Genomic DNA, 10,956 nt, shown 5'->3' on the forward strand with positions numbered 1-10,956 from the left:
GTTTACGTAAAACTTACGAAAAAAATTTACGAAAAACTTTTCGTAAAACTTACGAAAAACTTTTTACGTTTTACATTTTACGTAAAACTTACGAAAAAATTTACGTAACACTTTTTACGCTTCACGTTTTTACGTTTTACGATAAAAAGTTTACGGTTTACGTTAACAACTTTACGGTTTAATTTTTTTTTTACAAAAACGTTTTTACGCAAAACCGAACGCAACAGAAAATCGCCGTTTTTTTACGTTAATTTTTTTACGTTTTAACGCACCGTTTTTTTACGTTTTACGTTAAAATTTTTACGTTTTAACGCGCCGTTTTTTTACGTTTTACGTCAAAAAGTTTACGTTGTACGATAAAAAAGTTTACGTTTTAATGCGCCGGTTTTGTTACGTTTTACGCGCCGGTTTTTTACGTTAACGTTTTTTTACGATTTACGTGCCGGGTTTTTACCTCAACATTTTTAACGTTTTTACGTTTTACGCGCCGGTTTTTTATGTTTTATTTGTTTACGTTTTACGTTTTACGTAAACTTTTTACGTTTTATGTTTTACTTTTTACGTTTTACGTTTTACGTAACACTTTTTACGTTTTTATGTTTTACGTAACACTTTTTACGTTTTACGTTTTACGATTTACGTTAAACTTTTTACGTAAAACTTTTTACTGTTGCGTAAACCTTTTAACGTTTTACGTAAAACTTTTTACATTTTACATTGAACGTTTTTACGTTAAAAAGTTTACATTTTACGTTAAAAAGTTTACGTTTTATGTTTTACGAAAAACTTTTTACGTTTTACGTTTTACGGTTAACTTCAAAACTTTTTACGTGAATACTTTTTACGTTTTACATAAATCTTTTTACGTTTTACGTTTTTTATGTTTTACGTTAAAAAGTTTACAGGTTAACTTTTTTTTTGCAAAAACTTCTTTACGCAAAAACGAACGCACCCAGAAATCGCAAAACTCGGGAGATGTCTCAGATATATCGTTATCATCATCGACTAGGGGGGGGGGGAAATTAAAAACCAACAACATCAAAACAAAGTCTATCTCGAAAAAAACGGTTTAAACAGTTTGATAATCACACTGAATCAAATCGAAACAGTCCTTAATTGATCTGATTCAGTCCGAAATGATCAAAAATAACACCGTCAATCAAGTTTCTAATTTTCGATTCCCTCAACAACTAGCATAAGCCGTTGCACCCTAAGTTGATCAAACACAACTAACACTACAGCAGCCTTATATCGACAACAATTCAGATTTTACTTTCTCGAAACACAAACAAGAACTTTAATATCAATTATAAATGTGATTCAGCAAACAAATCAGATTTCTGATTCTTTGAAACTCTTGATAACAAAACTGATTTATTAAAAGCAGTCCGAAAGATTGAATTTTTGTCGAAATCAGTTCAAAGACTCAAATGACACACCAAAGTTGATCGAAATCAACCGAAGCAACTCAACTAAACTAATACATCAGATCTGAAACATATCGAATCAACAACTCAACTAAACTAATACATCAGATCCGAAAAACGCCGAGCCTAGTCAACGTTTTGACCCAATAAAATCGGCCCGTGATCCGAAACGACCCTACTTAGGCCCTACATGTATCGTGACAACCTCTCGTTGACCAGCTTTGACCAAACCAAACCCGAAGTCTGACTTGAAACTAACCCGAACCAAAATCGCTGTTGACACGAAACGAACACTTGAAACACGTACTTGAATCTGATCAACATATGAACCAATCTTCAACCAAACCTGAACCCAAACATGAAAAACTTCATCTGAAAAACAAGATCTGAAAAAACTTCAAAAAAACTTCAAAAACTTCAAAAAAAAGCATCATCACCATCATCATCGGACTTCAATCTGGAAAAACTTCAAAAAAAAAAGCAACTTAAATCTGAACATCATCTTCAACTTAAATCTGAAAAAACTTCAAAAAAAAGCAACTTAAATCTGAAAAACAAGACCAAGACTCTGAACATCATCACCATCATCATCGGACTTCAAAAAAAAGGAACTTACACGGGCTGCCGGAGCTTCGACCCACCTCCACCGCTACTCCGATTGGCGAACCAACACCGCCGTCCGTCGATGTATCCCCCCCTCCGACGCGTCTCTGTCTCTCTCTCTCGAATCGGGTTGGTGTGCTTGTATCCGTCATCACTATCGTCGGACCACCATGACAGGGTGGCCGGCTGTCTCGTCTCTTGGGTTGTCGACGGCAGTCTTCAGGTGTCGCAGGAGGAACCTTAAGTGAGCAGATTCAAGTACGTGTTTCAATATGTCTGTCTCGTCTCTTGGATTATGATTTAGGTTTCTTAGTGAGCAGAGGATTTTCGAATCGGACCACCACCGTCATCTTTGTCGAGTTCGTGTTGTGCTGGTAGTGAAACCTTAAGTGTTTCATCTTTACTAGGTGTTTTTAGTTCTGCCATTAAACCTTTACTAGGTTAACTTAATTCACCATGTGTTTGGTTTGGATAAGGTAAATATAATATAGTAACAATATGTCTGTCTGTCGATATATATGGTGTGTGTATAGATGAAAAATGGTGGATTATGAGAGAGGAGAGAGGAGAGAGGAGAGAGGATATAAAAAGTCAGTAGATTTAATTGTGGAGAGAGGGAAGATTTGACATTTGGGGTAAATGACCAATATACCCTTTATGTTGTCATAACCTGATTGGTTGAGAGTGGTTCTCGCGGTTCTTACAACTGGAGGTGGTTTTCATTTTAGCGGCTCCCTATATATATATATATATATATATATATATATATATATATATATATATATATATATATATATATATATATATAGGCGGCCGCTAGAATGAGAACCACCTCGAGTTGTAAGAACCGCGAGAACTACTTGATCCGGGGCGAGGTGGACCGATTTTTTTTTTCAAAAACGTAGATGCATGTATTATAAACACATTCGTAAAAAAAAAATTTTAAAAAAAATGCCGTGCGTGTAGTTTTTTACACCACAAGTTTGTGGTTTACAAGTTCCGTAAATTTACGGGACTCGTAAACCACAAACTTGTGGTGTAAAAAACTAAACGTAGATGCATTTATTATAAACACATTCGTAAAAAAAAAAATTTAAAAAATGCCGTGCGTGTAGTTTTTTACACCACAAGTTTGTGGTTTACGAGTTCCGTAAATTTACGGGACTCGTAAACCACAAACTTGTGGTGTAAAAAACTACACGCACGGCATTTTTTTTAAAATTTTTTTACGAATGTGTTTATAATACATGCATCTACGTTTTTGAAAAAAAAAATTGGTCCACCTCGCCCCGTACGGTGTGGTTCTCGCGGTTCTTACAACTCGAGGTGGTTCTCATTCTAGCGGTCCTATATATATATATATATATATATATATATATATATATATATATATATACTCCAAAGTGTCCATTGTCCGAATCGTCCAATATTTGGGTACAAGTTATATATTTATTTTCTTGTGATTTTTGTAATATTTCATATTACAATTTTTAGTATTTTGGTGTGATATATTATTTTCAAGGTTCCTAATTTTTTTAGTATAACTAATACAAGTAATATACATGTAGCATATAATTTTTGTGACTTCTAAATATATATTTTCCTAAATATATACTTAGTCATTTTTATTATTGAAAATCAACCTCCAATACTTGTAATTTTTATAACAAAAATTATGGCAAATTTTTATTTTTGAAACCATGATCAAAATTTACTTGTAAACACTTGTTTAAAAATATCTTTCGAAGTGTTGAATTCTTACAAAAATTTTGTCATAGTTTCCCTTGAAAATGGAGGTTTCCATGCTTATTAGCATATCATTTTCTTTTCAAAAATTCATCATCAATCATCAACAATATTCTACAACTTACTATGAGCCATAAACATGCACTTTTACAAGATGGTATGAACTTGAAGGTTTATAAAATCTTGTAGTAACTTAACATAATGTTTAAAATGATTTACTAACGCTAAATCCATGGTTTTTATTTCATAAAAATCATTCTTACAAAATTTCCATCTTCACAACTTGTAACTAACTTTTACAAAAATTCATCTTCTTGGATTTTTCATGTTTTCCATACTTTACTAGTTCCATTTTAACACATAAAATGTGTTTATTTTCTTTTAAAAACCAAGTCTTGTAAATCATGAAGTAAACTTTATTTTTGCAATCTTATATTTTTAAGTCTTACAACTTGTAGGAATCATCATCCTACACAAAATCAAGTTCATCTTTAAGTTCATACTTAACATAAAGGATGAACAACTTAGATTTTTCAAGATCCATCCTCATTCTTGCTAGATCATGTTTTAAATCATCATCTAGCAAGCTTTTATGTGGTGATCTACACCATACATTCAAGAAATCAACAAACAAGTTCATCACATACACTTAAACAACTTAGATCTTCATGATTTCTAGCTTTATTCTTATGTTCATGTTCTTGTTTTGGTGTAATCTTTAGATTATCTTGTTACTACATACTTTAACTACTAAAATCAAGTGTAAAAACAAGATCAAGAGAGCTTACTAATAACACAAGGGCTAGGGAAGATCAAGATGCAAGATGAAGTAAAAAATAGGTGGGTAATAGCTCCACAAGATGGTTCTTCAAGTTCCTTTGCTTGAAACCTTCCTAAGTATGCTTGATACACCTTTGATCACCCTTAGATTGCTTGGAAATGAGTTGAAAAATGAGGGAGACGAGGAGTGTTTGGTCGTGAGCTATGGAGAAGGAAAGGAGTGTTTTGTGTTTTGAATGATGATGATGATAAGTGATAAGAACTAGTTATAAACTTACTTCCAACATGTGTTTATACAAAGGTTAACATGTATAATATCTTTGCAACATTCACTAATAAATTAATCAAAAGAATGGGGGTGTGGGACCCCTATGTTGACCATCCAAGGGGGGGGGGGGGTAACTAGTTAGATTTCAACTATTAAGTTAGTAATTAGTTAAGGTTTAAGTGATCTAGTTAGAGGTTTAATGTGTTTACATGTTTGAGGTGTATTATGGTGTTTGGTGTTAAGAACTAGTCTTGTAATGTTAAAACAATGCTTCTAGTTCAATTTTGGTGTTTCTGGTAGTGTCCGGTTGTTCGTTTGGTTACCGGTTCATTAAGTTGCTAAATTGCGCAGTTTAGTATGTTATGTGATACCTTTTATGATAGTTTTCATTCCCAACACTTTACAATTTATTTTGGACACTTAACCCTTATTTCTGCGTTATATTTTGGTGTTCAAAAGCTGAATTTTGCTTAATTTTTCAGAATTCTGATTTAGGGTGAGTTTCGGGTACTTTTTAGTGCTTAAATCGTCACTCGGAAGACAGTTTTATAACCCCTACTGTCCTACATAGAATTCTAGTGTAAACTTCAGTTCCGGGACTCAATCTGTGTCCTATCATGATGTCTGTCTGAGTACTGAACTCCCGTCAGTACTACTAGTTTATCTGATTATTGTGCTAGTTTCATTCTGTGCACTAATTTAACCGTTTCAAGTTGCATTTAACAATCATAAATAACATGCAACATGTAATGTATTTGTATGTCCTTTAAAGTAAACAGGAAATCATTCATATCATTAATTCATCATACACAACTATATATCACAAGTTACTGTTCACATAGTACGGAAATACATGGAAAAGTGCCAGTTGTGACATTCTCCCCCCGTTAAAAGAATTTTGTCCCGAAATTCAAGTTGCGTTATCGGTTACAGGGGAGTTGTGAAACAAATGCGGATACTTTGACTTAATTTGGTCTTCACGTTCCCATGTAAACTCTGGGCCATGACATGAATTCCAACGGACTTTGACTAGTTTAATATGACGTCTCCGTGTTTTGTGGACCTTCCAGTCCGTAACCTCAACAGGCTCTTCGGTAAATTGGAGCTTGTCGTTGATGTGAATCTCATCTGCGGGAATGACGACTGTTTCTTGAGTAGGACTCCTTTTGAGATTAGACACGTGAAATTTGTCGTGGACACTGCTAAGTTCTTCTGGAAGCTTTAGCTTATATGCGACGGTTCCGATCCTTTCTAGGATCTTGAAAGGTCCAATTTAACGCGGGTTCAACTTTCCACTTTTTCCAAATCGTACCACGCCTTTCCAAGGCGAGACTTTCAACAAGACCATATCTCCAACCTCAAATTCCAACGGTTTCCACCGCTTGTCGGCGTAACTCTTATGTCTATCGCGAGCTGATTTGATACGATCACGTATCTGTGCAATCTTGTCTGTAGTTTCCTGAACCAACTCTGGACCAATTAGCTGTTTATCTCCGGTCTCCGCCCAACACAACGGGGACCGACACTTACGTCCATATAAAGCTTCAAACGGGGTGGCCTGAATGCTGGTGTGATAACTATTATTGTAGGAAAACTCCACTAAAGGCAAGTGAGTATCCCAACTTCCACCAAGGTCCATCACTCAAGCACGTAACATGTCTTCCAAAGTCTGAATCGTTCGTTCGCTTTGGCCGTCCGTTTGAGGGTGAAAGGCAGTACTAAGGTTCAACTGTGATCCGAAAGCCCTCTAAAACGTCTGCCATATCCTTAACACAAAACAACCATCTCACTCGGATATGATAGAAACACGCACTCCATGACGTGCCACAATCTCCTTGAGATATATTTCTGCCAACTTCTTGGTGCTGTCTTTCTCACTGATCGATAAGAAATACGCGGACTTAGTGAGTCGATCAATAATTACCCAAATCATATCGTGACCTCTTTGGGTTCTCGGTAGCTTGGTGATGAAATCCATCGATATCTGTTCCCATTTCCACACAGGAATCTCAGGTTGTTGCAGCAACCCTGATGGTTTCTGGTACTCTGCCTTAACTTTGGCGCAAGTAAGGCAGTTACCCACATATATAGCGATATCGGCTTTCATCTTGGGCCACCAATAATAGTCCTTCAAGTCTTGGTACATCTTGTCGGATCCGGGATGTATCGAGTACCTTGACTTATGCGCTTCATCCAAAATAACGCACGCAGATCGCTGAAGAATGGAACCCAAACTCGTTCCATGAAGTACAATGTTCCATCTTCCCTTGGCAACAATTGCGCTTCCATTCCACGTAATGATTCAGCCCGTAAGTTATCTGGCTTAAGCGCTTCTTGCTGAGCTTCACGAATCCGAGTAGTGAGATCAGTTTGTATGGTCATCTCTAAGGCTCGCACCCTTAGAGGTTTTGCGCGCTCCTTGCGGCTCAAGGCGTCTGCTACAACGTTCGCCTTCCCCGAGTGATACTTTATCTCACAATCGTAATCATTCAACAGCTCGACCCATTTCGCTGTCTCATGTTTAAATCCTTCTTATCGAAAATGTGTTGCAAACTCTTATGGTCTGTAAAGATCGTGCGACGAGTACCTAACAAGTAATGACACCTCAAGTTCTTCTCATACACCTTCAATTGTCGTGACGCGTACGCGATGACTTTGTCCTGTTGCATCAACACGCAACCAAGACCTTATCGAGAAGCATCACGATAAACCACAAAACCATCGGTACCGTCGGGTATGGACAAGATAGGTGCGTCGTAGAGCTTATCCTTCAATGTCTGAAAAGTTGTTTCTTATGCTTCACTCCAATCGAATCTCTTATCCTTCTGGGTTAGCGTTGTTAGTGGTTGAGCAATCTTTGAAAAGTCCTCTGTGAATCGTCTGTAGTAACCCGCTAACCCCAGAAATTGTCGTATCTCAGTTGGGGTTTTTGGTGCTTCCCAATTTTTGATTGCCTCAATCTTGGCAGGGTCGACATGAATTTCATTCTCATTCACCACATGACCTAGGAATTGCACCTCGCGAATCCAAAATTCGCATTTCAACAGCTTCGCATACAATTTCTCCTTCTTCAAGAGTTCCAAGATAGCTCGCAGATGTTGCTCATGTTCTTCCTTGGTCCGCGAGTATATAAGGATGTCATCGATAAACACAATCACGAACTTATCCAGATACGGCTTACACACCCGATTCATGAGGTCCATGAATACTGCCGGTGCGTTTGTTAAGCCAAACGGCATGACAAGGAACTCGAAATGCCCATAGCGAGTCCTAAAGGCCGTTTTAGGGATACTTTCTTCTTGTATTCGCAGTTGATGGTATCCCGATCTCAAGTCGATCTTCGAGTAGTAGCTAGAGCTTTGCAATTGGTCGAACAAGTCAGCAATCCTCAGCAAGGAATACCGATTCTTGATGGTTAACTTATTCAACTCCCTGTAGTCGATGCATGATGTGCGCAAAATGCAACATATAAATTACATCAATTGTGGCATAAAACTAACCCTTTTTAGTACTAATGTTGGAAAAAGTGTGCTTTTGTCTTCCTTTTGTATTTTCAGGATTAAATGAGCTTAAATGAACAAAAGAAGCAAAAATGTAGCTAAATATAACATAAATATAAGAAAAGGAATAAACGTGGCATGCCCGATCCCTCGATAGCATCCTCCCAAGCAAAAACAAGAGAACAGAAGGCTGAACACGCCCTGTGCTCAATGAACACGGGGGCGTGCCCAAGTGTCTGCAGAAAAGACAAAGCTGTAGAAGCTTCTATCACCCACCACGGGGGCGTGCCCAGCGGACACGGGGCCGTGGTCAACTCTAAGATTCGCAAAATCTAGGGAAATCTTGATAGTACAGAGCTTCTGCACACGGGGTCGTGCCCAGCGGACACGGGGGCGTGGTCAACTAATGCAGACAAACTGCAATTAATGAAGAAAGAGAAGATGTGTGGACACGGGGCCATGCCCAATGGACACGGGGCCGTCTCCGGGCTTCTGTGCAGGCTATAAATAGGGGTGCTTGGCTCACTTGCAAATTATCCCTTGGCAAACCACCTCTCTCACACTTCACCCACACTCCACCACCACCACAACACCATTATCCACCACCATCATCCATCATCCATCATAGAGTGTGTGGAGTAGTCTCGGGATCCAAGATTGATAGTAAGAGTTCTTGACAATCAAAGGCCATGTTTGCCTAAGTCTCTTACATCACTTGGTGAAGACGAGCATTTAGTGTAATACTTTTTATTTTTAATCTTTTCGCACTTTTTACTTGGTTATATATTAATGACTTCAATAACTAGTTTCTTATGTTGAAGGTAAATCTTCCTTATCATTTGTCCATGGTGTCTTGGCGTTATTTTACTGTCTATATAAAATAAAATATTTACACCATTCATATCTCCATGGTATATATGGAGATATGTTGGCTACCTGGTCGGGGGTTGAGGGAATGGTTTGGTAAGAGTCTTGCCTTGTTCAGTGTATAGATCCTGCAAGGACCTGGGTCAAGCTTAGTTGGATCTCCTTCAATACCCACTGGTATTGGATGGCGGGGGTCCAAATTTCTTGATCCCCTCATATGTAAATTACTATTAATATATTAACCCGGCTACTTAGGACTGTATCCCTGCTGACTCAGACTACTTAGCCGAGGGTAACATCACCTTTAAAAGAGGGGCCTACCACATTACGCATTAATAACTTAATTAATTATCTTTCAATAATCCAACCCTTTAAATTGTATCGTTGCTGACTCAAACTACTGGGTTAAGGGTAACGTCACCTTCAAAAGAGGGGCCTACTACAATAACTAAGATAATCTCTTAAAAAGTGCAAAAGTGCGAAAATAATCAAAGGTTACACTAAAGGCGAGTCGGATCCAAGTGATTCATCTTGTCTATATGTTTTTATTTTTATTTATATTTTCAGCATTTTAGTTTTTATTTTTCTAGTTTAAAATCTTTTTCTAAATTTTTTATTTGATTAGACGTTGAGGATAAACCGGTATTAAAAGCTCTTGTGTCCTTGGACGACCTCGATATCTTACCAACACTATACTATGCTCACGATGGGTGCATTTGCCCATATGTGTGTTTGGTGTTAGTAAATATCGTGTTTTATAAATTTAAAACTTGACTAAAGTGGCTAAAAGGGCTAAAAATATATATAAAAATATAGTACACCACACACGCATCAATGCACATACGGAAATTGCCATCCTTCTTCTTAACAAACAACACTGGAGCTCCCCAGGGCGAGAAGCTCAGCTTGATAAATCCCTTGTCTAGCAGCTCTTGCAGTTGAGTCGAAAGCTCTTACATCTCGGATGGAGCTAATCGGTACGGCGCCTTTGCCACTGGTGCCGCTCCTGGCACTAGATCTATCCGAAACTCCACTTGTCGCGGTGGAGGTAACCCAGGCAAGTCTTCGGGAAAGACTTCCGGGAATTCCCTCACAACGGGAATGTCTTCTAACTTTGGCTCCTGGGTCCCCTTGTTAATAACGTTGCGAGGAAGGGTAAGCAACCTTTTCGGAGACACTTCTGCGCCTTCATACAACTAATGACTCGTAGGGGCGTCTCACGTTTCTCCCCATGGACTACAAGTGTTTCTCCATTCAACAACGAGATGCGAATGGCCTTCTCATGACAAACTACTTCTGCTCGGTTGTCGGATAACCAATCCATTCCGATAACCACATCAAAGCTACCTAAACCAACTGGTAGAAGATCGATAGAAAATTCCCGCTCTCCAAGTTCAAGTGTGCAACCCTTTATAACTTCATCTACTTCGACTAATTTCCCATTTGCTAACTCCGTAGAATAAGGGGTGTCTAGCTTACTTGCTTCTAGACCAAGTAGGTTCTTAAATTCTATAGATACAAAGCTAAATTCGGCGCCAGTATCAATCAAAATGGATGCATAGTGTTGCTTAATAGGGAACATACCCGTCACAACATTCGGGTCCTGTCGCGCTTCACGAGCTCCAATCGTGAAGACTCTTCCTCGTGCTTGATTCTCCTTAGGACAATCCTTTCTAAAGTGCCCCACGTCACCACAGTTGAAGCAACCTTGACCTCGGCCCTTACTGTTTCCGCCTTGGTTGTTGTTGTTACTATTATTGTTGCC

At 38.1% G+C, this 10,956-nt stretch overlaps 1 long non-coding RNA gene across 1 annotated transcript; it reads right to left on the reverse strand.

Annotated features, from left to right (window-relative positions):
- Positions 1-1,414: 1,414 nt before the first annotated feature.
- On the reverse strand, positions 1,415-2,576 carry LOC110881666. The gene is made up of 3 exons (XR_002559845.1): positions 2,044-2,576; positions 1,865-1,942; positions 1,415-1,773 (listed from the first exon to the last, which is right to left on the reverse strand). It is a non-coding gene; the product is annotated as an uncharacterized LOC110881666 (long non-coding RNA).
- Positions 2,577-10,956: the final 8,380 nt, after the last annotated feature.

Source organism: Helianthus annuus, chromosome 16 (assembly GCF_002127325.2).
Source record: "Helianthus annuus cultivar XRQ/B chromosome 16, HanXRQr2.0-SUNRISE, whole genome shotgun sequence".
Taxonomy (NCBI): Eukaryota; Viridiplantae; Streptophyta; class Magnoliopsida; order Asterales; family Asteraceae; genus Helianthus; species Helianthus annuus.